Source organism: Gymnogyps californianus, chromosome Z (assembly GCF_018139145.2).
Source record: "Gymnogyps californianus isolate 813 chromosome Z, ASM1813914v2, whole genome shotgun sequence".
In the NCBI taxonomy this organism is placed as follows: domain Eukaryota; kingdom Metazoa; phylum Chordata; class Aves; order Accipitriformes; family Cathartidae; genus Gymnogyps; species Gymnogyps californianus.
The window spans coordinates 50,003,138-50,030,052 of NC_059500.1; the positions used below are offsets into that span (position 1 = coordinate 50,003,138).

At 46.9% G+C, this 26,915-nt stretch overlaps 1 protein-coding gene and 1 long non-coding RNA gene across 4 annotated transcripts in view; one reads left to right on the top strand and one right to left on the bottom strand.

Annotated features, from left to right (window-relative positions):
• Positions 1-26,915, top strand: part of NFIB (nuclear factor I B) — a 275,853-nt gene that overhangs the window by 63,439 nt on the left and 185,499 nt on the right. The gene's annotated exons all lie outside the window — the stretch shown is intronic.
• On the bottom strand, positions 15,373-17,584 carry LOC127027859 (uncharacterized). Its single transcript, XR_007767836.1, has 2 exons — positions 17,246-17,584; positions 15,373-15,905 (listed from the first exon to the last, which is right to left on the bottom strand). It is a non-coding gene; the product is annotated as an uncharacterized LOC127027859 (long non-coding RNA).

A 26,915-nucleotide genomic window follows, 5' to 3' on the forward strand; every position in this document is an offset into this window, starting at 1 on the left:
TGTTAACAAAATGTTAAGTGATTACCAGGTTAAAAATCAGGCCAGGAGCTGGATAATATCATAATCTAAACCTCAGAACTGAATTAAGGGCATTGATTAGCACCATCTGATCCTGGAGATTGACTCACACTATTAAAATCTATTCAGTGGCTATTAAATCATTGTGTAAACAGAGAATTATTATTTAATAGTGATTTCACCAGTTATGTCTACATTTTGAATATTTGAAGGATTCAGATTATTCACTGATATGATCTGATTTGTTTCACTGAGAATCTGCCCTTAATAGGTACTTTTTTGGCAAAAAGTATTTATACTGGGGCCAAAAGAAAAGTGACAAGGTTTTCTCTGTAAGCAGGAATGCTGTTTACCAAATCCTTGCTCACCGTGTTCCTCAGTATCTTTCCCTTTTTGATGAACATCAGAATCATACGAAACATGTGATGGGAGGAGAGCTTTCATAAGGTTTGGGGCTGTAAAGTGATTGCAGTTTCACATGCTGTTCTGTTTGTAATCGAACCAGGTTTACTGCTGCCACCTCTCACCTGTTATTCACTGCTACATTCACCAGAGGTTATAACCAGTTCACATCTACCAGCATAACCAGCCATGTGTTCACCCTCTAAGGGAGCTCTTAGGGTGATATATGTTCCCTAAACGTCTTTCGTGGTAGGAAAGACTGATTATGAGTGAGATGTAAAACCTTCTGATTTTGGAGGACGGTGACAGGGAACAATAATATTAACCTAGCTCAGTTGTGCTAGATCATGGTTGATACCTCACCTGTCTGTAACACGAAAGGGACTGGGAAAATTGGCCATAGGCTTGCATCAGCTGACCACAGTAGGCATGTCATTCAATCTACATATAAGTAGGTTTTCCACCTGTAAAATGTCTCTCAAAGGCACTGTGAGGATTTCATTTGTTAATGTTGGCAAATCTCTGCTTCTCAGAAGAGATAGTACGTTGTCTATGATATCTAGATATTAATTAAATTATATAAATGATAAGTCAGTGTCATTTCAAAATCAGATATATTCCTAAGCTTAATTTAAAAACTCCCTTTAGGATGCGCCAGTAGCAATTACAGCTATAGGATCCTGATATTTATGCAATCAAGTAATTACCAAACAAATCATTACATGAGCTGTCTTAAATGAATATAACCTGAAAAGGTTAAAGTAACCCTGAAGCAATTAATCTCTTCTTCTGCAACGACCAGTACCATGAAATGTTTATCAAACATGACCTTGTCTTCCCTCATTTTGCAGTTCACTATCAGTGTCCTCCGTCTACAGTGCATTCGTTGCTGTGGTGTTTTGTGAGGAGAGCAAAGCACTGAGAGCCCAGAATCTGACTTCTGTTCTTTGTTCTCTCCCAGTCCTCAGCAAGACATCTAACTATAACTCCTTATTTTTCGTATCTGTAAAATCCAGACAACAAAGTAAAATAATCAAGGCTGATAGAAAAATGCTTTGCAAATCACGGGTGAAACACATGAAAGAAGGTCACCCACAACAAGTGTGTAATTTTAACACCAGTATGTATAACACTGTCCTAAACGTGGCTCCAACTCAAATGTCTAACAGCAGTCTCAGCAATAATAATTGGCTGGAAGTATTTAAAGCTTTCATAAATATTAGCCAATACAGTTTCATAGTTTTTCTGAGACGTTATTGCCCTATACAAATAATAAGTTGAAGCAGAAAGAGGTAACGGCCATGCCTGTCATGACATAAATTTTTACAATTATTCAAATGACAGAACTGATCCTGATTTTAGACTTCACTTTGACTAAAAGTGTAGCACAATGACATTATTATTACTGTCAAACACAGAGCATAGGGCTTTTTTTTGTGTGACTGGATTACACAAATACGCTTACACTTAGTTACACTCCATGAAAACCATTCCAAATGATTTATCTGTTAAGAATTAATAACTTGTTTCATGTAATTTTGACTTACTACTTCTGGTTAGGCAATACTTTTTTCCCCAAAATCTTAAACAACTTAATATTTAACTGAGCATTTTTGCTGGGAAAAACAAGCTCCCTCTGCTGGATCTGCAGAAAAGAGTATGGATCTGCCTAGGTCCTGTGGACGAAGGCTAGGCATTGATTGGGGCTTTGCCATTCATTTTAGGAAAGTGGATTTTCTTATTGATCTTGCTTGTTAAAAGCACCACTTACAGGACAAGGAATCAAAGCTTTATCTACAAGGAGTGTTGAACCACTGATGAAGACTACTGGCTCCAAAGGGACAAACAGGCCTTTCCTGAGACTAGTGTTTTTCACCAGTCATTAGAAAGCCACCCCTTTCTATGGGGGTGTGGGTCACAGCTCACAAAAGAAACCAAGATTTTGAATAGTAAAGGAAACTATGATGTTGTGCCTCTTTCAACCCTGAAGAGCTTCATTCACTGCCTGCTATACCTCACATCTATCTTTCCCATGACAGCAGAAAAACTGCGCAGCCCTCTCTCTCAAAGGCATGAGACCTGTTTAAAAATCTTGAGATTTGATATGAAACCATTCAGACACCAAGAGAGAACATTTTTGGAGCTCCCCTTTGTGCAGAAGGGGAGAACAAACAGATAACTACTTTTTGGGATGCTGTTTTATTAATGCAAACTGTGATTATATCATAATAATTTTATTAGTATATTATATATTAATTATAATCCTTAGTCTCCAGCAGTTGCTTAAGGAAAAACACTAAACGACATGAAAATCGGAATTAAATAATGACATACAACAACACTACATTTCATAAAATCTGTCCTCATTTTTCAAAGTTTGGTAAGAAACAAAAACCAACTGTGAAAAAATGTCCCCTTCCTAAATACTGTTTGGCTTTTTGATCGTTCTCTCCTGGGGCTCAGCGTATGCTAACTAACTGCTGTGTATGAACCAAGGAGCTTCCAAGATGTGTGACATGTTTCTGTTCCAAGTTGCAAAGTTTCATAAATGTTTGTAACATTCTGTCCTTACCAGGAACTGTGACCAATTAAGCCTAGAAAGCTCTCTTGGACAGATCAGCTTGTCTCCAAAACAGACAGAAAGCATGTTCCATATTAAATTGTATTATTTTGCACATCTAATTTAAGACCCTCTGGGAACTGGTTTTCATAAATCCCACTGCATCTCACTCCTCTTCCCTGCCCCTTGTAGCAGTCTAATACCTGATTGTTACATACCTAGACATTTTGGGGTTTTATTCATGTGACTTAAATCTTGACCCGTAATGTGCATATGCTGAAGAAGGAACAAAACTGAAAGCGAAGAAGGAACAAAACTGCCTTTCTGCATAACTGTGGGAACTCTTTGCTTTGTTACATGGTTATAGGAAGATTGTGTGCTTCAGCATAGCTACACGTTTAGATCTGCATGTTACCTTCAGCTTCTTCGTATCTAAACATACACTGCTAACTACCGTAGAAAAGGGCTATTCTTAAACAAGATGGGATTAGTACACTATGCCACAATTTCCTATGGGAAAAGCTGCTCAGAATCACAGAATTGTTGAAGTTGGAAGGGACCTCTGGAGGTCATCTGGTCCAACCCCCCTGCTGAAGCAGGGACACCTAGAGCAGGTTGTCCAGGACTGTGTCCAGACAGCTTTTGAATATCTCCAAGGACTCCACCACCTCTCTGGGCAACCTGTGCCAGTGCTCAGTCTCCCTCACAGTGAAAAGGTGTTTTCTGATGCTCAGAGGGAACCTCCTGTGTTTCAGTTTGTGCCCATTGCATCTTGTCCTGTCACTGGGCGCCACTCAAAAGAGCCTGGCTGCATCTTCTTTACACCCTCCTTTCGGGTATTTATATACATTGATAAGATCCCCACTGAGCCTTCTCCTGCATGGACAAGACTGGACTGGCCACTGCTTCCTTCTTCATGCTGTATCTCTGCTCCGGCTAAGGGGAAACTATCCCTAGATGTGTTTGCTTATGCAGAGAAAGAGCACAACTCATCTACAAACAGGACATGCCTTTTAATGCATCAGAGCAGCAACACTATAGACATGCTGAAGCCAGATATTTCCACTGTGTTTTTTTGGGAAACGTTTTCACTGACAGCATTAGACTGGAGGAATTCCTAGTAAAAACTTTGCCATGTCTGCTATTGGAGTTTTCTTGTGGTGTCCACCAGGCAACCTATCACCAGAATTAAGTAAATCAGAGCTAGCTTTTTTAACTCTAAAGCAATTCTTACTGCCACCACTGAAAAGGCACTAGAGTTAATGCAGGACACCTCCCAAAACAGCTTGGGGTTAGGACAGCTGCAGTAAAGGATGGTGAAGTGAAAATCTGCTGGAAGTAGACACTTCTCATGCGTACTGAGATGCTTCCTTTATCAGATCTAGCATTAGCATGCTATGACAAGCCTTTGTCTTGATAGATTGACAGTTCTAACCCAAAAAGGAGACTCAAACAAAGGAATACCATTTTAGGAAAGCAAAGAAAGTAACAAATTTCAGCATATGCTTGGATTCAGTTCCTTAAGAGTCTGGAAGCTAGAAAAGTTTGCTTTTTATTCACAATCAAAAGATTCATAATCAAAAAATTTGCAAGCAAAAGATTGCTTTAAACACTTCTAGCCCCAGACTGATTCCTGCACAATGTCGCAAGTATCCAACAACAGATTTCATAATGCCGATCAGTACCTTACAAGCCTGGCAGTCCAGAAAGTTTTCCACCTACTATATAGTTCGTCTATACTGTCTATATCTCACTAATCTGGCTATAAGTATACTACAGGAGATTGCTCTGAAGGCCTCACTAAACTGAGGTAAACAGTATCCACTGCTCTCCTCTTGTCTATATGGGATGTTGTAGAAGGCAATCCAGTTGGTCAGGTATGATTTGTCCCTGCTAAATCCATGCTTGCAATCACTTTCTTTTCCTTCAGTCATCTGGGCATGGCTTCCAGGAGGATTCACTTCATAATCTTACCATGGACTGGGGTGAGGCTGACCAGCCTGACATTCCCTAGATCAACCTTCTTGCCCTTTTTGAACAAGGCTGTGCATCATTTACCTTTTTCAAGTCATCAGAAACCTCTCCGAAACACCATGACACTTTGAAGATGGTACAGAATGCCTCACAGGGACATCAGCCAGCTCCCACAACATCCTGAGGTGCATTCTGTCTGGTCCCATGGACTTGTGTGTGTCCAACCTGCTTAAGTACTCCTTAACTCAATCCTCCTCTACCCTGGGTAATGCTTCATTCTCCAAGCCCTTGATAGTAGGCTTAGGGACCTAGGAGACCTGGAGACAAACAGAACCAGTAAAAATCAAGGCAAAGAAGTCACTGGGTGTCTTAGCCTTTTCCATAGAAGCCCTTATTGTTGCTGTTCATGTCCCTTGATAATTTCAACTCCTGCTAAGTTTGGGCTTTCCTAACTCCATCCTTCTTGTATCTCTAAAAGTTCTTAGAGCTTTGGCCTGTGTTGCATAACTCCTAACAAAGCGACCTATACGTTATTTCTGATACTGCTTTTGGCTGACCCTTTCTTCCTTTCATGCTGGTAACACACACAAAGGTGAAACAAACTATTCAGTACACAGTTCCAGGGTGAAGGGCTACTGCTCGATGTCTCTCAATCCATCCTACATTGCATCTCACATTAACTGCCTTGTCTGCTGAATCAGAACTTACATAACAAAAATTCATATTCCTGTACCGCGAAGAAACATAATTTGACAGAATTCAAAGAAACTCTGAAACAATAAACTTGACTAATATTCCCTCAATTTTATCTTGTGTTACGCAGCTGAGCAAGAGCCATTCTACAATGCTGCTGTCAGCAGCAACACCAAGTCCCTACAGTCCTACCGAAAAATCATTTATAATTCACAGTTCCAGCTGTAGGTGGCACTGCATCATACTATGCATGTCTTGCTTTTTCTGTATTCAGATTTCTTCTTTTCTAGATACTATGGGTAGCCTCTAACCTTTTCACAACTCCTGCCTGGGACAGGCAGATGAGGATGTTTGTTTGAGAATGTAATAAAACAACACATGAGAAGAGGATTTTTCAAAGTTACGGGAAGTTCTGTTTGAAACATACTAGGCCTTGTTAGGTGAATATATTTTACTACATTTTTCCATCAAAATCTGATGTAGAAAATTCAGTGGGTTCCTTTCAATGAGCAAATACGGGACATGGAGAAATAAGTGTAGTATGCCAGCTGAGGCACACACAGCAGGAATCCAGAAATCCCATAACTGCTTGAGATCCATCTCCTGCTCCAGTGTCATACATGGAAACACGCACATTGCCTTCACTTTTGGAGCTTCAGGGATAGTCTCCTCTTTGAGATTTTTAACCCCTTTTAAATTCTGTTTTTGCTGCACATAAAGTAAAAGACTGACAGTAGTTTTTCTATTGTCAGCTCAGAACAGAAGCTGTCTGTAACCGATAGGTCTTCATGTCCTCACCCAGATGTTCGTGCCTGATCTTCATGTAAAGCTACCCCTTATGCATTTGTCAGTAAAGGGGAGCGGGTGTTTTAAACTTTTAATACTGGAGAAGTTAAATGTTTAGAAAACTGCTACGCACATTACTATCACTGTTCTATGTGCTTCGTCAAAAAAAGCATAGATGAGGAACATTTAGAACAAGCTTTTCAATTAAGCCTATTTTCTCTCAACATACTGAATGCCATAAATGCTGGATCTGGAAACTATTACAACGTTTTTAGAAGCTGAAAAGTAATCATAATGAGATCTTACAAACAATGAACTCTATTCTCCCTCTGACATACAGAAGGATTTACGGACATACTATTGCCTGTGCATTCAAAGAAAAATCCCTTGTGCATCAGCACAATAGGACGCCGATATCCACTGAGTTCTTCCACAATTACAGTGCTAGTTTCACCCATTTCTGTTTTTTTAATTATTATTCTAACAGTAGATGGCAACATTTAGTTGAAACTTGGCAAACCTTTGTAAGCTTTACAGAGTCATTTCAGTTCTGATTTCACTCGTGAGACTTAGAGATACGGAAACATAACATATAGCAGCATATAATTAGAAACTGTAAATTAACTAAATTGTTTAATTATCTATATAAATTAATACAGTAATTACCATATTTTCTTCCAAATTCCAGCTTGCCTAGGATAGTTTTTGACTGAAAGCCAGCTGTGCTCTGACAGTTTGTCTGGTGATTTGGAAAAATGTCAATGTCCTAAGGGTTAAGCTTTCCTTATACAAAATCATAACTGGAGAAAAGCAGCAGGTTAATTTCTTAAAGGGTTATCAATAAAGCTTTTGCTGAACTGCACAGCTTGGATTCAGATCTGAACTGCCAGCATCTCAGGACATTTGGATCAAGCTTTTCAGTGTAGGCATTTACAATTCTCCGACTTCTACCTTATCTGTTTCCTCTGATAGGTGCTCAGTGAATATTCCCATTTAATGCTGAAGTTAATGAGAATTCTGCTGTTGACTTGATGGAAACAGGAACATCCCCTGTAACATTAAAGGATAGAACTGCTCTCGGTTATTAAGATCACAGTAAAACTGGAATATCTTAACACTTCGGAGCTTGTCTTGTAACAGATGTCTGCATGCCTCAGGTGCAGGCTCAGGCATAAGGTGAAGCAGTATGTCTCCACTCACCCAAGATGGGCAAGTATCCACATCCTGGGCTGTATTCTAGTCTTTGGATACACACTGAAGGTACTTGTGTAACGTCTGGCCTTGGCAGAGGAGGCCGAGGGTTTAGGAAAGGAAATGCCAGCTGCTAGGAGCTCTCTAGATATGCTAGTCAAAGCAAGGCTATGTGTGTGTTTAATTAGAATAGGCAGTACTGCCTGAACTAAAGACTTGCCTCGTAGATCTGTTCAAGTAAAATATTTTCTTCAAGTTTTAATTCTTTTAAATATTAAATATAGACCTTTATAACATACAACTCTGTGTGTGATTCCTTGTCTGGATCTGCCTTGAAATCTTGGGCTTCAGCTTCTCAACAACAACAAGAAAGACCATATAGTCAAGGAACATTCACCAAATTCTTCTGTTTAAATTACAGCGAAAGTAAAAAGTAGATTAGCAGGTTATCTTAACATGCATGGCTTTGCGAACCCGTCTGACCAAGGCACAGTATTCTCCATGGATAGTACATCAATCACTCAGAGAGACTAGGGCATTATTCCTGGCTTTTAGAAGCACAGCCTGGGCCTTGTGCTGTTGCGCAGACAAGTACAGAAAGAATGTCATTTGAGAGGGAGAGTGGGAGCTGAGTGAAGAGAGGGGGCCCCTGTACGGGGAAGAGAGAAGAAAAGAAAAAGGAAGAAGGCCCAGACGCTGGAAAGCAAGATGCCTTTTAAGCTGCCAAGGGTTTAACAAAAGCAATCATGAGGTTATCCAAGAGGGAGTGAGCTTCTTATCATAAATACACAGATGATTTCATGGGCATGCTCTGGATCTCACCACACTTCTATGTGTATCCTATTAAGTGGTGTTTGGTCTCTGACTTTTTCTTGTAGAAGGATCTCCCCTGCAGAACTTCACTGGAGGCTGCACATTCCACAGGGCATTTGTGTGGATGTGGAAGAGCTCAGCAAATGTCCTGTATATCTATAGCTACTGTACTTTTTTCTGATAATGGAATGAAAGATAGATAAAGTATTAAGAAATGGAGTATACTGGAATTGTAAAATCTAGTAAATGTAGGGCAGCCTCTGTATTCTTCAGATACACTGAGATTAAGTTATCTCAAAAGAGGTGTTTAATCAGAAGAAGACAGAAGCATCTCGAGATAGAGGTAAATAGATTAGGATTAAGTAACTGAGGCTGCCCTCTGTGCTTCAGTTGTGACTGCAGAATTCCTTTGAATTCATCTCCCTGCAAGGAAATGCAGTGCAGCTGCTTGAAAAACCTCTGACTGTGGAGTGAGCAAGAATAGGAAGCTGCTAAAACTTTGGCTGGCTGCTAGGACCAGTTTTGAACCAAGAGCAGGAGAATGTCCCAGCACAAAAGGCACGGAGGTTTAAAAACTGAAAAGCAAGACAAATCAGGAGATTCAGGGTCATGCATCTTACGAAACAAGTTGCATTACACTTACAAAATGTTATGTCAATGTAGATTTCTGTTTACAAAATAAAGAAGTCTGTAGGTGATTGAATGATCCTGGAAGGAATTAGTCAGGAAGGACAGACACACATTTTCCGTAATCTCTCCTAAAACAACAATGCATTTAGGCAGTAATTGCCTACTAGCAGTGTGTGCCATTTGATGAAGCTGGAGGACACAAACACAGCCAACCCAAGAGGTTAAACGTGGGGGTTGGAGCATAAGTTTTCTTCTATACACTGCAGCTTGAAAATAACATGGGTAAAAGAGGGCCTCTGATTTGGTGCTGTCTTTTCTGGAATGTATAGTGCAACTGGATCTAAATTTTGGGAGAGTGCCCAGTTTCAGATGTCTAAAGCCTCTGTTGAAAGCAGTGGAGACTATATACTGCCAAAGTTTTATGTATGCAACTGCAGATTGATTGCCTAATGGCAGTGGTGGGCTTTGATCATGAGTGTCTGGAGAGAGAAGTCTCAGTAGGCCCCCTTTTCCTCTTTTTTCCCCTTTACTCTTCTAACTCCTAATTCTACTATTTTTCTATGTTTTCCTCCTGTATTTACTACAAGCCTTTCACTGATACCTGAGATATAAAAGTTCCTCTCCCGACATATTGCTTTCCTTTAACAGCTTGCTAGTTGAGGACTGTGCAAGAGAAGTTAACTGAAGAAGGTGCAAGGGTATGCAATTGCTCTAACACTTTGTCTATTTTGGGCTTTACGGGTGAGAGAAACAGATGAAGATAATTTCCTCTCATTCTCTGTTTCTTATTAGTAAATCATGAAGAATTCTTAGGTATAGAACATCCAAGCAGGATCATCATCTGTATGCAAGGGAAAATTCTTTCCTTACAGTTTGGTCAATGTGTGAGTCAGAGTCACATAAAAGATGTAATAAGCTGCTTCTGCTCACAATTAGAGGTTTTGTTCTGATGGCAAATTAAAATTTAAGTCCAGTAGAATTAGGTGTGAAATCTTGCAGATTCCCAGCTAACCATATATTGTGATTCCACTTGGCAGCTAATAGGACTCAGAAAATTGCTTTTATTGGCCCCTACTTTCCATTTTACATACACTTCTGGAATTGTGCAAAATGACAGCAAACTGCCACAAACATATCCTTAGTCTATATTCATTGCTCACATCCTTCCTTTGATGAAAAGAAGGGCGACACATCAATTTTTGTACCTTTTTACTGAAAAAAAGAGTAGCACTCTTAATACTTACATACCTAACAGATGGGATGAAATGACAAAGAAATGCCTCACAGTATAGGCTCTGTTTTTTAGTGAAAGATCTTGCACAGTCAAAGAATTAAAACATTTTTTTAAATCGTGCTAGCCCTAAAATCAGCCTGTTCATTTTTCTTTATAACTGCAGTTATGAAGACTCATCTCAGAAGCTTCCAACTCCGCTACAAAGACAGATGTTTGAACGATCCCCTCCTGCTCACTATCAGCTGTTCAGCAGAGCTTGCCTCAGAAATAAAGGACCAGTTACCTCCTAATTCTGGCTGCCTTTTCAGGAATGATACAGGGAATTTTTTAATAACAAAGGTACCTTCTTTGTTCTGGGGGTCAGCTAGAAAGCCGCTGGCAAGCGCAGATTCAGCTCACTATCAATAGAACTTGCTGTGGCTCCTTGCTCTTAAACTTTACTTACAGGCCAATTATAAAAACTATGATTTTTATGAAGGTATGGTGGAGCTCATCACCCTGAGTCCCCCACGAATTCTGCATCTCTCCTTTTCAGGCATGAGCGATTCACTTACTTGATTAGCAGCAGCAGATCAGGCCACTTGAGAAAGAATGTAGGTAGCCTCACTGTCTGTTCTGCTGCGGGTGCAGAGTGAGGTAGTGAACCTGATTCGGTGTTCAAAGATGAACAGTCTTCAAGGCTACGCTGTCACACCATTTTACTCATAAGTCAGTGTCCTTGGGTGTGGATGTGAAGAGGATCTAAAGAAATGAAATCGAGAACCCCCAAACCAGGTGAAGTTATAGTGTCAGTATGCTCTTCATGGTTGCCACGTGATTTTCTCTAAATAGGCTTCACAAGGAGTCCCCTAAACATAACAGCAAGCTACACTGCTGTTTTGCTTTCCTTTGGCCCCTGGGTTACCATTGTAGGAGAGGTTCTTCTCCTTCAGAATCTAAAAGCTTTCTAAGAGGTGAACTGCAAAGCGAAAAATAAAAACGAAACTTGACTTTGCATATTAGGGCCTTGACTGGGGAAGGGAGTAGGAGAACATTCCCTATAAATGAACTCCCATTTAACAAAATCATAAAAGCCTCATAAAAGATTTAGAAAACAATGGCAGTCCAAAAATATGGTAACAAAACACAGTAAATCTTTCTTGGAGGGAACCCGTTTCATTTTCATGAATTAGGATGACCTCTGCATACTTCACCAAAGTTCTTATTTTACCACTCCTGGGCTCATAAAAGAGGGTATATTTCATCCCAGGGGTAATGTTAAGATACTGTGAGTTAAGCCCAGAAATATGCGCTGAACATCGCCCCATTACCAGACTGGGTGGAGCCTTGTGCATAGGACTAAGACTTCAGTAACCCTTTCAAAACCTTCTTCCTCTCATGGCCCTCCCTGCTGCTATCCTCTGATCTGAGGAATTTGTCCTTGTGAAGATGTGACAGCCTATGTAGCAACTGGGCTTGCTGGAGTCTCTGGGCGAGATCTTCATTCACACTTGATATTGCTTCTTAGGTGTTCAACAGTCTTCAGCAGACTAGAGGCACCATTACTCATGCATGGGTCACAAAGGGAAGGAAATTAATGTAAAAAACGTGAGGCATACTGTGGCCATAGGTAGCACGAGGAGGACTACTGTAACACGGGCTGGCCTCCAGCTCTGATAAATTACACCAATATCTAATTTGGCTTATCTAACAGCAGGCATCCTAAGAGACACCTTTGCCCCACTTGTCATTTCTAAACATGCCATATGTGCTTCAGTTCCTAGAGATGCAGGACAAATTCCCAGACAGCTACTCTGTCTGGAAATGTTAGGGATGGCCATATTCAAATGGCAAGGAAAAAATGTCATCTCCCTCTCCTCTCCCCATCACCATTAAAGCTGTGCTTGAACTCTACCATGGCTCTCCTCAACCTTCCTTTCAAGACAGAACAAATCTAGGTGCTTCATCCTTCCTTGTTAAGTCTCATTTTCTCTTATTCGTGAAGATGCCTCTTTGTTTTGCTTATATATACGTCAAACAAAGACTTTGTTTAGACTGTGTTTCATTTAGTGACTATGGTAGGAGCTGATGCTCTCCATTTTGGTGGGTTGCAGCCAGCCTCATCTGCCTAAAGCAAAGCGGAGATCAGGAGTTGCACACTCTGCCCTTCGTGGAGGTAATGGCATCCTGGTGTTAGCTTCCCTGTTTCATAAAATGGGATGACACTGGCAACCTGGCTGCCTTTGAAGATTTGGTTGCATGGCGGAGGGAGGTAGTAACAGTGATGACTTATAAACAGCTAACTGATGTTAGATTTGAGCTGGTTAAGAAGTCGGGGTGGGGAGGAGTAAAAGGTCCTCAGCAAACAATGATATCTCTTCGTGATGAGAGGGCATTCGGGAGCACATGGCGCAAAGCTTACACTGCAAGAAACTGACAGCTCTGTGGAAAAGCTGTGCATAAGCATCTCCGCAGGCATCAAGCTCGCTGGTAAACCTGCCAGGATGATTCCATAGAATGTTATTTTTCAGTTTGCTTAATGAAGAAGCAGCATGCAGTGATACCAGTAAACAGTTTTAAGCACTCACCACACCTCAGTAAATTAAGAACTAAGGTAAATTCTGGAGCCTTAATACAGACTTGTGTCCGTAAGCATTATTGTGCAGTACTTAGGAGACCTGAAGTAGAACGAGACTTTAATTACTTCAAGCAGGGCACATAAACTTAGTATTTTTTTACCTTTGCTTCCCTTCCATAACGTGAGGCTGACGGTCCCTTCACCTCCAAGGGGTTTGCGTGCCAGTAGATGAAGCCATGTTTGCAATGCCCTTGTGTACTGTGATGAGAAGGGGGACGTGCCCTGCGGAAGCGCTTGGGCAGAGGACGGGTCTCTCGGGCCGGGGTCAGACGAGCCAGCGTTCGAGGGACGGCACAGGGAGATGCCGGCAGTGGGAGTGGGGCCAGCTGGTTGTCACCATTGACCCAGGTGTGGAGCAGGCGGGAGGTGCAGACGGGTGCCCTGGTCCTCCCCCAGCGATGGAGAGGGCCTCCTCGCCCCAGAGGAAAGCTGGGGTGGGTGCAGGAGGGCGACGCGGGGGCTGAAGGGGTGGAACCGAGACACGGCCCCACGCTCAGCGCCCGGCCCCAGCGCCACCAGCACGCGCCCTTGGGGAGGTGCCGTGGCCTGGGGGGACGGGGGGAGCCTGGGCCCCACACCCAGGAGGCCGGGCCCAGAGCTCCAAGGGAGGAGGGCACACAGGCAGGGCGGGCCCCGCCGGCGGGAGGCCGAGCCCCGCCGCTGGGCGGGCAGTCCCGCAGCCGGCGGGCCGACCCTTGCAGCCGGCAGCGGAGCCCCACTCGCGAGCGGGCGGTGCCGGGGCCGCGGAGGCGCGCGGGCGGCGCGAGGGGGCGCGCGGGGGCCGCGCTGCGCTGCGCGGCCGCGCATGTGCCGCGCCCGGAGCTTCGCCGCCCCGGCGCCGCCGGCGGGGGGCCCTGCAGCAGCGCGGGGGCGGCTCCCGGGGCTCGGGGCCGCGGCGGCGCCGTGCCGTGCCGTGCCGTGCCGTGCGGCCCGCTGCGCGGAGCGCGGCAGCTGCGCGGCCGCTCGCCCGTCTGTGGCGGCCGGAGGTGTCGCCGGTGGCCCCGGGGAAGCCGTGCCCTGCCGCAAGGGCGGGAGCGCTCCGCACCTCTGCCCGGTGGTGCGGAGAAGCTCTGACCAAATTAGGCGACTTTTCCTCCGGAGGGGGTGAAAGCCTCGGGCGTCCTAAAAATAATCCCGGCCGAGGCCGGGCCGGCGGTCACAGCGGGGCGCGGGGCGGGGGAAGGCGGCAGCTGGGGTTTGGGGTGGGAGCGAGGAGGGGTGCGGTGCGGTGCCCCCCCGAGCAGCCGGCACCCCCGCCCCGGCGGAGGGACCGCCGCCCGCCTGCTGCCGGCCTCGCTGGAAAGCCGCTGCCGCTCTTCCACCGGCTCCGTCAGCGGGGTTTTTAAATCCGCCTGCGTGTAAGAATAAATGAGTAAAAGCCACGAAATGGTCGGTGAAGGACCGGGAAGGCTGCGCCGCTGCCCCGCGAGAGCCGCCGGCGCCGAGCGCCGAGCCGCGCTGCCCGGGGTGCCCGGGGCCGGGCGGGACCCGCGGGCAGCAGGCGGAGGGCCTCGCCCGGGCAGGTGCAGAGGCAGTGGGGCAGGTCGGCCGCGGCAACCGCAGAAATCCCGGCGGCCTGACTGTGCGGGCGGTGGTCGGTGCGGTCTTGGGGAGGTTTCCCCGTGCTCTCGAGGCGGAGGCTGCGGGTGCGCGGAAAGATGTACGCGGGGCCGTGCGGGGGGCGAGGGCGAGGAGGTGCGGGGGGACCCCTCGCCTTGGCAAACCCCGTCCGCCTTCACCCTGGTAATCTGGCAACAAATACGACGCAGAGTTGAAATGAAGGTTCCCGAGCGCACCCGTGGCGAACAAAAGACGCACGTCCCCCCGCTCCCCACCACCCCCGAACCATGCCTTGCGTTGTGTTTGTGGGCTTCTTACTTCGTATTTGGTCTCCTTATGGAGGCTTTATTCTTGTGTGAGGCTAGGAACGCATTCGCGAGGCATGCTCTGCTGCTTGCTGCCTGCGTTTTTGCTCTCCTTTTTGAGAAGCGCGGCTTTGGGCTGCAGCCTGCGGTTCGTGCCAGTGCCTTTCTACCCGAGTGGAGCTGGCGGCAGGGAGCGGAGAGGCAGCGAGGCTGCAGGGCACCCGCTGCCCCTGCGCCCTGGGTGGCCGCGGAGGCTCTCCGTACGTGTGCCCCTCATTATCTGTTCGCGTACAACCAGTCCGCTTGTTTTAAACACACCGGTCCGGCTGGATGTTGCAAGAAAGAGAGAAATAGCGATACAAAGAAAAAGCGCCTAACTTCAGGAACAATGTCAGTATTGCACTCCGGGTTTGTAGGGTTTTCCCTACCTGTCCATTGCTATTCTTCAAGAACCAGGAAGAAGCAGCTAAGGTGCACTACAAATACAGAGGAATTAGAGACTCTAATATTAGTTTGAGTGGGCTCGATACAATCATACGAAAATGTTAGTGCACTGTAAGAATAGATATTGAATTTATCGATGCGCACATACAGGAAAAAATAGCCTTTATTTTATTTCTCTGTGCAATTTCGGAGCCTTAGTGCTGAAATTAGGGTAAGTGGGAAACAATGTGCATAATTACAAGAAAAAAAAAGAAGGCAATAACGATTGAAAAGGGCAGGGGGGTTAGCAGCACACGAAACATCACGAAGACAGCAGGCTTGTTACACGCAGGGAATGTTTATCTGGATGGTTGCTCACTCAGTTTCTCCGTAACAAACACTATTTTTATACCAAAGCAGTTATTGCTCCTTGTCATAACAATAATCACTATACGAGCAGGATTTTGCCCCTTTCTTTTGTGCGTAATGATCGTGCTCCCTTGCTGAGCATGTAATGATCTGGAGCTGCAAAACTCGGATTTTCGTCTTTTCTAGACGCTCGCCTGACACGCATTTCAACCTCTCTGTGCAAAGAAGACTAGTTTGCACTTATTTCATTCATTTGACTTCGTTCAGTCGCTGGCCCCTGGCCACGGAGGGCATCGTACATGAGGATACTCCTGGCGGTAACAGAAAACCCTGTGAAGAAGATCGCAGTGATCAGGCACTTAATTCAATGCAGTGTTTTTGCTGATGTGTGCGGGTGTCCAGGCGCAAGTGGTATGAGAACTTTCCAAATCTACAGGCATGAAGTTTAAAACTCCTGTTATCATTTCTACACCTCAGGCTGTACCTATGCGTACGTATAAACGCGTATGGCACTATAATCTCAAGGACGCTAGCTTTTACAGTCTGAATTAGTGTAATTCACTCTTCAGGAGGCATCACTTGACAGAAGTGGATTTCTCCCTTTCCCTTCCCACCTACTTTGTTGTGTCCCTTCATAGCGCTGTTTGCGTTTATGTTGGGCAGCTAGTAGCTAAACACAGAGACAGGTTTTTAAAATGGACACAGTAGTCGTGTCAGCTGGAAGCTCTCGGACAACGCGAGGTGGGGGGGAAATATTTAAACGCACTTCGAAGTACTCTTACGGAAACAGTAGCTGCAGAACTGCAGCTGGGCAGGGGGAGCAGGGCTATTTAAATGATATTTGAATCAGACTCGCATTTTTAGTGCTGTTTATGAAGTGCATATGGAACTCCCCAAAACTGTTCAGCAAGTGCCGACAAAACGTATTTATCGAGGGGACAAGAAGGCATGGCAATATCTGGATCAGTTCTTACTTATTTTGATAGCTGGGCACACCGTTAGGGTCATCATAAGAGTAGCACCTACAGCAGATTTACCAGCTTAATATTTCGGGTATTTCCCTGCAACATTTTAGAAACGTTTCTTTACTTAGGCAAATGTTCCTGTCTGCTTTGTTGAGAGTGATTTGCCAAGCTAAGGGAGCCATTCCCTATAACAGGTAGTTTGACAAGGAAAGCCGACGGTCTTACATATCAAAGAGTAGTCAAACCGCAATGAGATTCAAAGCAGGGAGCGTTGGAACATTTTGTTCCAGCGAACGAGCTAAAAATAACAGCCCCCACCCGTGTTGGAAGGGGGTTGATTTGCCCACTTGGAAGGGCCAGTAGGAAACAGAAATTAAATTATTAATGTAATCAAACAGAAAAATCTGCCCGGAGAGGTGAAGGGTGAAAGGGTTTTGTTCTTAAGTGTCAGTGATTTAAACAAGCCCGAGTCCAGAGCCGGGGCTCTGAACGGGATTTGTTGGGTTGTTGGGAGCTTTAATCTAATTTTATACCTTCCTCATGGCACATCAGAATGCGTTTGAACAAGTAATAATAATAATGCCGAACGGCACAGCCGGGTGTAATGCTGCTGCTCCAGCCGTTCTGCCACTCGAAGCCAAACCTGAAAGTCTCATTTTCAGCCCAAAAGCAAGCTCCTGCCACAGCTTCACATTTTCTACTTACCTGCAGGACAGGCTCTCTAAAGATGTCAGAAACCGCTTTGACATCCATTTCGGAGATCAGAGGCTAAGTGTGGTGCCCGTCAATAAGGAAATGCTTAACAACATGACAATTACACCATCCACGTTATTGAGATATTTGGTTAGAGACTTTCACCATCCACGCCGCGGGAAGAGAGAGCTTCTTTACTTGCAGACCGTAGGGGAAAATAAAACCAAAAAGCAAAACAACAACAGCAAAACCCCAAACACCCACGTTTTTAATCCCCCAATCACTTTTTCTGCAGGCAGGGAAAGCTTTCCCCTTTTCCAATAAATGCGTTTCCAGATAGCTATTACTTCCCTATTCTCGTGAGCGGCGTGGCGTTTGTTTTGGGGGTTGATTGTTTAAAGCACAATAGAGACGTCGTAGAAAAAACAACCCACGGCAGCCCAGCTGAGCGGCGTCCCCCCCCCCAGCAGCTCCGCACAGCCTCCCACCGCCGCGGAGAGCCGCGCCGCCCCGGGGCTCGCTGCCGGGCTCCCCCGGCGGCCCCGGGCGCCGCAGCCGCCGCTGCAGCCCTCCGGCATCCCCGCTCAGCGCCGCCGTCCCGCCGCCCCCGGGCCCTCCCCGGCTGACCCCCGGGGCCGGGGCCGGCGCCGACCCCTGCCGCGGGCTCGGCCCCCGGCTGCCGCCCGCCGCCTCCGGGCGGGTCGCCGCTCCGGCTTCCCCGGCCTCCCCGGCGGGGGCGGGCGGCAGCCCGTGTCCCCCTCGTACGCGGTTTATTTTCACCCGGTCCTACAGCACAGGTTCTTGCAAACACCGTGTCGTTCCCCCCCGCCCCAGACACAAACACAAGCTCTCCCTCCCCGCTTTGGCCCCTCCGAGCCCCCCCACCGGGATGGGGCGGCCGTCCCGACCTCCCCCTTGCCCGGAGGCAAGAGGCTTTCCTCTCCCCACCCAGCGAGCCGGGGCCGGACCTTTCCCCCGTTACCTCTCTCTCCTCCACCGGGAGCAGGGGGGAGCCCCGCACCTCCGGCCGCCTGCCCCAGCCTCCCTCCGGGTCCCCTCTGCGGGACTTCCAGCTCTTTTCCCCTTCTGTCCTCCTGTTTGTCTGCCCGCCGGCCTGCCTCCTTTTTATTTTCCCTGCCAGCGACTTAAGCCCAAGCCAAAGGAGGCACAAGGAAAAATACAGCCGTGGGCTCCAGGTCTATAAATACAGCTCAGAGCGAGCGCCCAAAAGTTTGGAAGGAGAGAAAGGAAGAAGGCGGCGTACGGAGACAAAAGCTAAGGACCGCTCGGCTGCTGCCGATGCTCCGGCTCTGCTCGGGTTTCGTGGCGACGGACCGAGCCCGTTTGCTGTTTGTTCGGGTGGGCTGTTTTCGGGGGGCAGGGCGGCGGCGGGAGAAGGTTCGGCGCGCTCATCGTTTCGGGCTTAAATACGTGAATTTTAGCGAAAAATACCAGTCGATCCATCAGCCAACTTTGCAGCGGCAATTGCGAGTGGAAACTTTCCTAACGCGGCTGAAGCCGGTAGTGGAGGGTGGTTTTTTTGTTTTGTTTTGGTTTGGGGTGGGTTTTTTTGGGAGCTGGTGAAACCTCAGAGGCTGAAGGTTTCCTTGTTCTCTGCGTGGTTTGTGTGTCCATCGGCGAGGGAGAGAAAAAGAAGCGGTCGGCTCTTTAAAGGAGGCGTAGCGGCGCCTCTACCTGTTCTGTGTCATTGTCCTCGAAAGAGTATCCTTCGGGACACTCGTAAGCGGGGCTGCGGTCCGCCGTAAAAGTAACACAGGGATGTCAGAGAGGAAATGGCCAACATATGTCTCCTGTATCCTAAGTATATATTCGTGTTAACTGCTTTCTTCTTCGCCCTACGTAAGCAATTGGTATCAGACTGAAAGTATTGCTCTTTCTTAGGACCGAGCAATACTCGGTTGTATTCTGTGCTCAGAATAACAACAAAAGAGTCAAGGAAATGTGCATACACTGGGTGAAACAGGGAGAAACCGACCCATTTTTGGAGGTCGTCTATTTGGGAGATTGGGGTTGTGGGGAGGAAGCAGATCTGGAGTTCGGAAACGAAGCTAGCAAGCGGAGAAAGTGACTTCCAGTGCACAGGCAGCCTTTGAAAGCGCAAGGAGGGACAAGCCAAACTGCTCTGCAGCGAGGGTGCCAAGTGGAAGCAGCGAGAGGCCGCAAAACACAGTGCGGAAAGATGCTGCCGGGAGCGCCCGCCTGCTGCGCCTGCCGCCGCCCCCCGGGACGGGCTGCCCCTGCCCCACCGGCTGCCGCTGCCCCTCTGCGGCCGGAGGGGAGGGAGAGGCCCTCACCCCCCGGGAGAGCGAAATAATCGGCGGCTGCTGTAAGACAGAAATGAAGAGGGCTGCGGGAATAAGGGCTGAGAGGCAGAAGGAGACAGGAGTCAATCAGCAGGAACAAACAGACGGCAGCTCAGCGCTGAAGCTTTGCAGGAGTTAGTGCTTGCTTTGCACGCCAAGCACTAGGCAGAGGGAGATATTCCCCCACCGAAGAGCTCTGCAGGCTGCAGGCTTCAGAGGAGCTGTTTTTGGGACCCTCCTACATCTCACACAGTTGCAGGAGGCAGCTTTGTCGTGCACTGCTACAAAACGGGGCGCTGGAGGTTCCTGCTCGTCACACTGCTCCATGCCACTGTCACCCAATGAAGAGGGGTTGACTCGGCTTGCCAGGCTTCGAGGTTCTTGTTTACTTAGGGGTGGTGAGAGTTGTCCACGGGGATCATTTTTGGGTTGGGGAAAGGATGAGGAGAGAGAAATCATGTATCTGCTTTATCTTGGAAAATTCACCGGTGGTCAACGTCTGATGAAATAACAGCACTGTGCAGTTTTCATGGCAGTGGGGCTGTGGAGCCATCCCCAATAACACTTCCCTGGGCTAGCTCTCGCCACACTTGGTGTTTCACACATGTAACACTTGGAGCGGAGGCTTCCCCCCCGCACGCACACGTGGTCCCACCAGGCCACCACAGCTTTATTGATGACAGATTTCTAGTAACTGCAGAGTTATTTCCAGGGGATGGACTGTATCACCAGCCATCGCAGCCCGTCAGCCTGCCCCAGGGGTGAGCAGGGAGCTGGGGGCGGCCAAGGAGCTGCACATGGATGGGGGTGAGACACCCCACGGGTGTGGACACAGGGGCAGCAAGGTGCAGCTCATCCTGCACCCTCAGCCAGTGTTCCCCCTCGCTGGGGCAAGGCTGCCAGCCTTCCAGGAGCAGCTTGCAGCCAGGGCTCCATCTATTTAAAGCTTCCGCTGTTGCTACAGACTCCAGGCAGCGTGTGCCAATCCCCTCGGCTTGGCAACATTATTTTTGGCCACAGCTCCCTCCCACAGCATAGGAAATACAATAAAATTAAAACAAACAGAAAAGAAAGAAAGAAAAAAAAAAAGATGCCGAGCAAGCGCTCCTGGCGGGGGAAGGAGAGGAGCCCATGGGTGCCATGTGTCTGCCCTGCCACACCGTCCTGTGGTCGCCTCCCCTCCAGCCATGGCACCTCCGCCTGCCTGCTGTGGGGTAGCAGGTGTGGGGTGAGAGGAGGCGGCATGGCAGTGTGGTCCCACACCGGCTGCCGTGGGGCCTTCCCCACCACAGTTGCTGGCCCTGGCTTCCCCGGGCTAAAAGAGGGTGGCCACCCCTCTGGTCCGCGCCATGGGGGCAGCAACCTGCCTCAGGCCCTGGGGCGGCTGCTGGGGATGGGCTTGGGACCACCCTGGTCTGGACTGCAATTTAGGTAGGATAGACCTCTCTGTGCGGACACCGCTGGCTTAGGGATGATGCTGGGTCCTGCTGGTGTGACCTGGCTTTAGTCTTCACCCTACTTTCAGGGAGAGGTGTTAGGACTCACTGCAGCCTTGCTTGTGCAGGTGGAGCCTGAATTCTGATGATGTCCATTCCACTACCACAGCTCAGCCTTAAAAATGGAGTAGTAATGAAAAAAGACATTGAAACAAATCCTATTCCTGAATTGAGGCCACAAGAGTTGTAGGCACAATGCATAACAGAAACAAAGAAGCCCGTGCTTTCCCAGAAAACTTTATCCATCAAAACTTCGCAGAAAACACGAGAGGATGTGGTTTAGGGAGGGAAAGTAAAGCCAGTAGGGAAAAAAGAAACCCCTTTCACTGGTGCAGAAGAAAACACCACGTAACTTTGTAACGGGAAAGCACTGCTTGATTAAGTTTCTTCCTCTAATCTACCAACCTACGTTTCCACCTCTATACAGAGAGCATCAATATATGCATATATGTAAAATACATTCTTTACTGAAAAATGGGTAGTATTTCTACTTACAGGCTGTAAGTTAATTTTGCCACCTTCTTTGGAGAGGCTCATGTATTACTTTCCTTCACACACTGTAAAGTCTGATAGAGCTTTCCACATGGCCTTTACACACCTTCCTGCTGCTTCAGCTCCTCCTACTTCCAACATATTTTCCTTTCTTTGGCTGAGTAAGAAGCAGAAGGAAGACAGAGAGGGCTAATGATAGAGACGATGGGGGTGGAGGCTGGGAGGATAAAGAAAGAGGTGGAACTTGCTTTGCTTTGGTTTTGCCTTAGCAATCAGTACCACTCTTGTGACAAAACTTGCCTTTGCTCATCCTAGTCAGACAGAGCTGCTCTTGGCCTAGACTGACCTCCTGCTGCTGGCAGTCACATCTTCCTCTGACTTTTTCTACTTCCTCTACTCAAGAGCTGAGCGCTGTCCTGCTCTGTCACTTGCTTGCATTAATGTATATTGTATTGCAAAATATACTACTTCATTAATCAGTTCAGCTGGTTACCAGAAAGATTAATAGTCTTACCTTATTAACTTGAGTGCATGTGTCTGTATAGTCAGAGTATTCAAAGAACTACAGGGTATGATTAAGCTACAGAGAAGTTCCATTATAACCTTGTTTTCCATATGTTCAAAGGGTTCTGAAAATGTCGCCTTTGGAACTCAAATTTCCTGTGTCTAGTAAAAACTATTAACATGCCAGGAAGTCTTCCTCTGAACACAAAACCCAGCCTTTCAGAAAATTCACTGCATGTTTAATGTATGAAGCAGGACTTACATTTTGGCTTAAATACTTCCAAATAAAATCTTTCACTCTGAACTTACATGTCCTTGAAAGCCAGGATTGCTTGTCCAGCTGCTGGTACAGGCAGGATATGGGTTTCATTTTAAAATGGGCTCTGAGAGGCTCACTATTCGGCATGGCTGCTGCCAAAGTCCAAAACCCTCATGCCAGGTTTTGGTAGCTCCTCAGTGCCGTACTGCAGTTCCTTCGGCCCGTACTGTTCCACTCTTCTTCCTTCTTGTGGCTTACTTCTACACAACACAAATTACCTGTGGTCACTTGTGGCTTATACACATGTAACTCTCCTGTCATGCAGCTCATTCTATTTTGACATGCTTGTCTCACCTTGGACATGCTGCTGAGGTTAACCAGTTCTTGACAACACCAGGCTCATCAAATGGTTTGGTTACCCCCTGATGGGATCATGGTTTACAGTTTAATTTTGGTAGGTGCACGGAAAATCAACACTGACAGTAAGGCACGTTCAGAGATGGAGATGAGAAAGCCTGCTGTGATTTCAGGGTGTGCCATTATAAATCCAGTGAGGAACTGCAATTGCAACAAAATATGGCAACAACACACCTTGCTGTGCACCTGTACAGCTGTGACTATGGTGAGCTTGAAGGGTCCCTATGACTGCCTCAAATATCTACTTTTGACCTAAAGGTTTTATTTTATTTTTTTAAAGAAAACTGTGACTTTTGGTTTAGCCACTACGGCTTCTTGATTCTCCGGACAGTGCTCCCTGTGACATTCACACCAGTACAGCAGTGTAGAGTGATACTTCTAAAACATTGTCTCCAGGTCCAGACTGTAGATCACCAATGTTTGCATGTAGTAAAAATCTCCACCCAAGGCTGTGGAAATTGGCTTCCTTGAGGTTGTCCATTCACAACCTTACATCCTGGGAGAGAAGGAGAGAATAAATTTGACGGTCTCTGCAAAACTCTACCTTAGTCTCCTGTCAATGGCTGCTTAAATTCTCCCCCTCCCCTACTCAGGATGCTAGTATTTGCCTTTAGCATTTAAAGTTTAAAATATCAACACTCAGTAGGCTTCTTGGCCAGAACAAACTTCCCGTAGCTCACCAGCCCTCTCTCTGCCATGGTATGCTCTTCACTCAGCGGCTCATGCAGTGACAGGTGGAGCTTTTTACACCTGAGAAAGTTACTTGCCTTCTTACCAGTAATCTCTTCTTACTAACATCCTGGAATGACCCCTCAGTCCATTTTCCCTGACTTCTCTTTCCAGTCAGTTAAGAAACTAATCTGAAATCCCCCAACCCATGAGCTGGGAACCTGGTTGCTAGCAGACAACGTATGGGCCAAAATGCAGGGATAAAGGAAGAGGTCTGTGGTCTTGCCATGTCATAGAATATAAAGGAGCAATTCTTTTGTTTCTTTAAATAGAGGACAAATTATATGCTCTTCGTTCTTCCTGGATGAACTTTCCTCCTCTTAGACTGGGTCAATAAGCAAAGCAGAATCAACAGAGTACAATAAAAGGGCTCATAGATGCATGCAGTACATGTCAACTCCGGACAGAAGTTGGATGAACATTTAAGCCAGTGAAGTGAGGAAGAGCAATGACTACAAAAAAAAGCAAGCTATGGAAAAGGAGGAAGGTAAAGTGACCTCTCTTTAGAAAAGCTGAGATACAGCTCTCTGACCAGGACTGGAAGAGCACACAGCAAGGCAGAGGAGAGAAAGAAGCCAAGTGGCTGGTCACTCCCACAGTTTCCAAGGCAAGGGTTCCCACTCCTGGAGCATAACCACCTCCAATATTTTACTGGTGCCCTCTCCTGCATGCTGTCTTTGCGCACAGCCAGTGCAGTCTCCAGAGAGTACAAGATTTTCAGTTATTCTAGGACTGGAAGTAGGTACTGCTCCCCATTCACTCTGTTCCCACACAGCGCATTGGTGTGTGGTCAAAGGGAAACAGCACCCTTCAGAAATCCTTCTCAACCAGCAGTGTGACTGTACCACCAGCACTTACTAGCATAGCAAATCTGCATCTTTAAAAATTGTTATTATAAGCAGTTGGAGTGCGTGTAACGGTCCTAAAAATGCTTAAGTAACACATTATTTGTAAAACTTTTTAAAATATTTTTTAAATTGTTAAATAAATTGATTAGACAATCTTCACAGGTATTCCCACGCATGTGAATGTTCAGGAGAAAAGAAGTAGTCAGGAAGACTCTAACATAGTCAGTTTCCCGATTGTCAAAAAAGCAATGGAAAACATATCCGTGGGTGCTGGAGGAGTATGCCATGTCCCATTTTATTTCCATAGCTGTGATGGGTTTGTGTGGCGGGGTTTTGGTAGCGGGGGAGGGGCTACAGGGGTGGCTCCTGTGAGAAGCTGCTGGAAGCTTCCCCAGCTCCAACTCTGACCCACCTCTGGCCAAGGCTGAGCCCATCAGCAATGGTGGTAGGGCCTCTGTGATAGCATATTTAAGAAGGGGAAGAGACTGCTGAGGAGGAAGTGGAAGAAGAGCTACAGCAAAGAGAGGAATGGGATAGGAGAGGAACAACCATGCAGACCCCGAGGTCAGTGAAGAAGAAGGAGGAGGTGCGCCGGAGCAGAGATTCCCCTGCAGCCCATGGTGAGGCGGCAGGCTGACCCCCTGCAGCCCATGGAGGTTAACGGTGGAGCAGAGATTCCCCTGCAGCCCCTGGAGGACCCCACGCCAGAGCAGGTGGCTGGGCCCGGAGAAGGCTGTGACTCCGTGGGAAAGCCCATGTGGAGCAGTTCGTGGAGGGCTGCAGCCCGTGGATCCCCACGCTGGAGCAGGGGAAGAGTGTGAGGAGCCCTCCCCCCGAGGAGGAAGGAGCGGCAGAGACAACGTGTGATGAACTGACCGCAACACCCATTCCCGCCCCCCTGCGCTGCGTGTGTTTTTAAGATATGGTTCTGTTTCTCATCATCCTACTCTGATTTGATCGGTAACAAATTAAATTGATTTCTTCTTTCCCCAAGTCGAGTCTGTTTTGCCTGTGACCATAACTGGTGCGTGATCCCTCCCTGTCCTGGTCTCGACCCTCAAGCCTTTTGTTGTACTTTCTCCTCCCCATCCCGCCGGGGTGGGAGGAGTGAGCGAGCGGCCGTGTGGTGCTTTGTTGCCGGCTGGGCCTAAATCACGACAATAGCATGACATTTTCTCTTGCACATTACAAGTACTGCAAGGGTGAGCGCAGACAGTGTTTTCCTTAAGTTCTGTACCTGCTTACTGGGCCCTGCCCCACTGGTGATGAGCACACTTTCTAGCCACCTGTCTCAGGTCTACTGTGCCTTGAAAACTGGTGGAGAGCCTTGGAGGTCCTTTTCCTTGGAGACATTGTGGAGGGTACTGCAGAAGGCAGGAGCAGAAATGACACTGGCCACACTTTTATCCAGAAGTGATTTGGTAAGAAGGACTGTCTTTTCTTTAGTCTGCTGAGTTCACACTTTACCACTTTCCTCCAGCTTGACAGTCTTCTGCTGGTTGCAGCGATACCAACACAAAGAGGGCAAGAGGCGTTTCTTAAAATGACACACACATCTTGCCAACATCCATACTCTTGGGAGGGAGTAAGATCCCTGCTGTTCAAACTGGTAAATGTCATCTCTGGGACAGCATCATGCTGGTCATCTTTCTACTCTGCGGGTGACAGAAGCCTGTGTTGTCTTTCAGGCTGAGATAGCTATGTTTTCTCTGTGATCGGTAAAGTGCAATATCCACAGCATTAATACTGGCTGCAGAGCAGTTTGTGAAGCCCATTCTCTCTTACCTATTATTTTAAGCACATTAGCAACAGGAACAAGATCATCAATCACGTCAGAAATCTTTGCTACCGTAAGATCTTCAGCTGTCTTGCTGACACCGTAATGACACAGACCTGTAGAAGTCTGGATGAAAAAGCCACCAGGTGGCAAAATCATCCACTCTGGACAAAAAAGTCTGCCCTCATGGGTGGATGCTGGAGATGAGGAAAAGTTTGTGGTCAAGCCTCATGCGTATTTCTTTTTCATGCAGAAATGCTGAATGTCCCAAGACTACGTGCTGAGAGGATAGCTTTCTTTTGCACAAGCTGTCACGCTGGTGTGCCTACAGAGAGCCCATAGTGACTGCAGCATGCAATAGGTGTCTGGCAGACTGTCACATCGGCACCCATCAGCTCTCCTCCATTTTTTTTCCTGGAGATCCCAGTGTACAAGTGAGATGTTCACATGAAAATAACCTTTGCTGCCTTCCCTAATCTCTCCTGCATCCTGCTACAAGAACACTAAAGCCACATTGATGAGTGGTTGATTCAGGTCCAGGCTGATGCAATAGGAAAGGACAGAAATGAGAGTGAGAAGCCGGGTTAGCAGGCTAAAAGCACTTTTTCACAGGAGCTTGAGAGGGATAGAGTTGTTCTTTCTCTGACCATTTTGAAACATGCTCTCAAGCTGATGAGTGCTAAAAGCCTTGGAAGACACGCGCAGAGATCCTAGCGCCAAACTTATCCTAGGACCAAATCACCTATGTAATTGCAACACAGTTAAAGTCTGTTACAGGCGTATGGGCCATGTGCAGCTCTTCAGGTGCACATTCACATATGGGTTTGGTCAGCTCA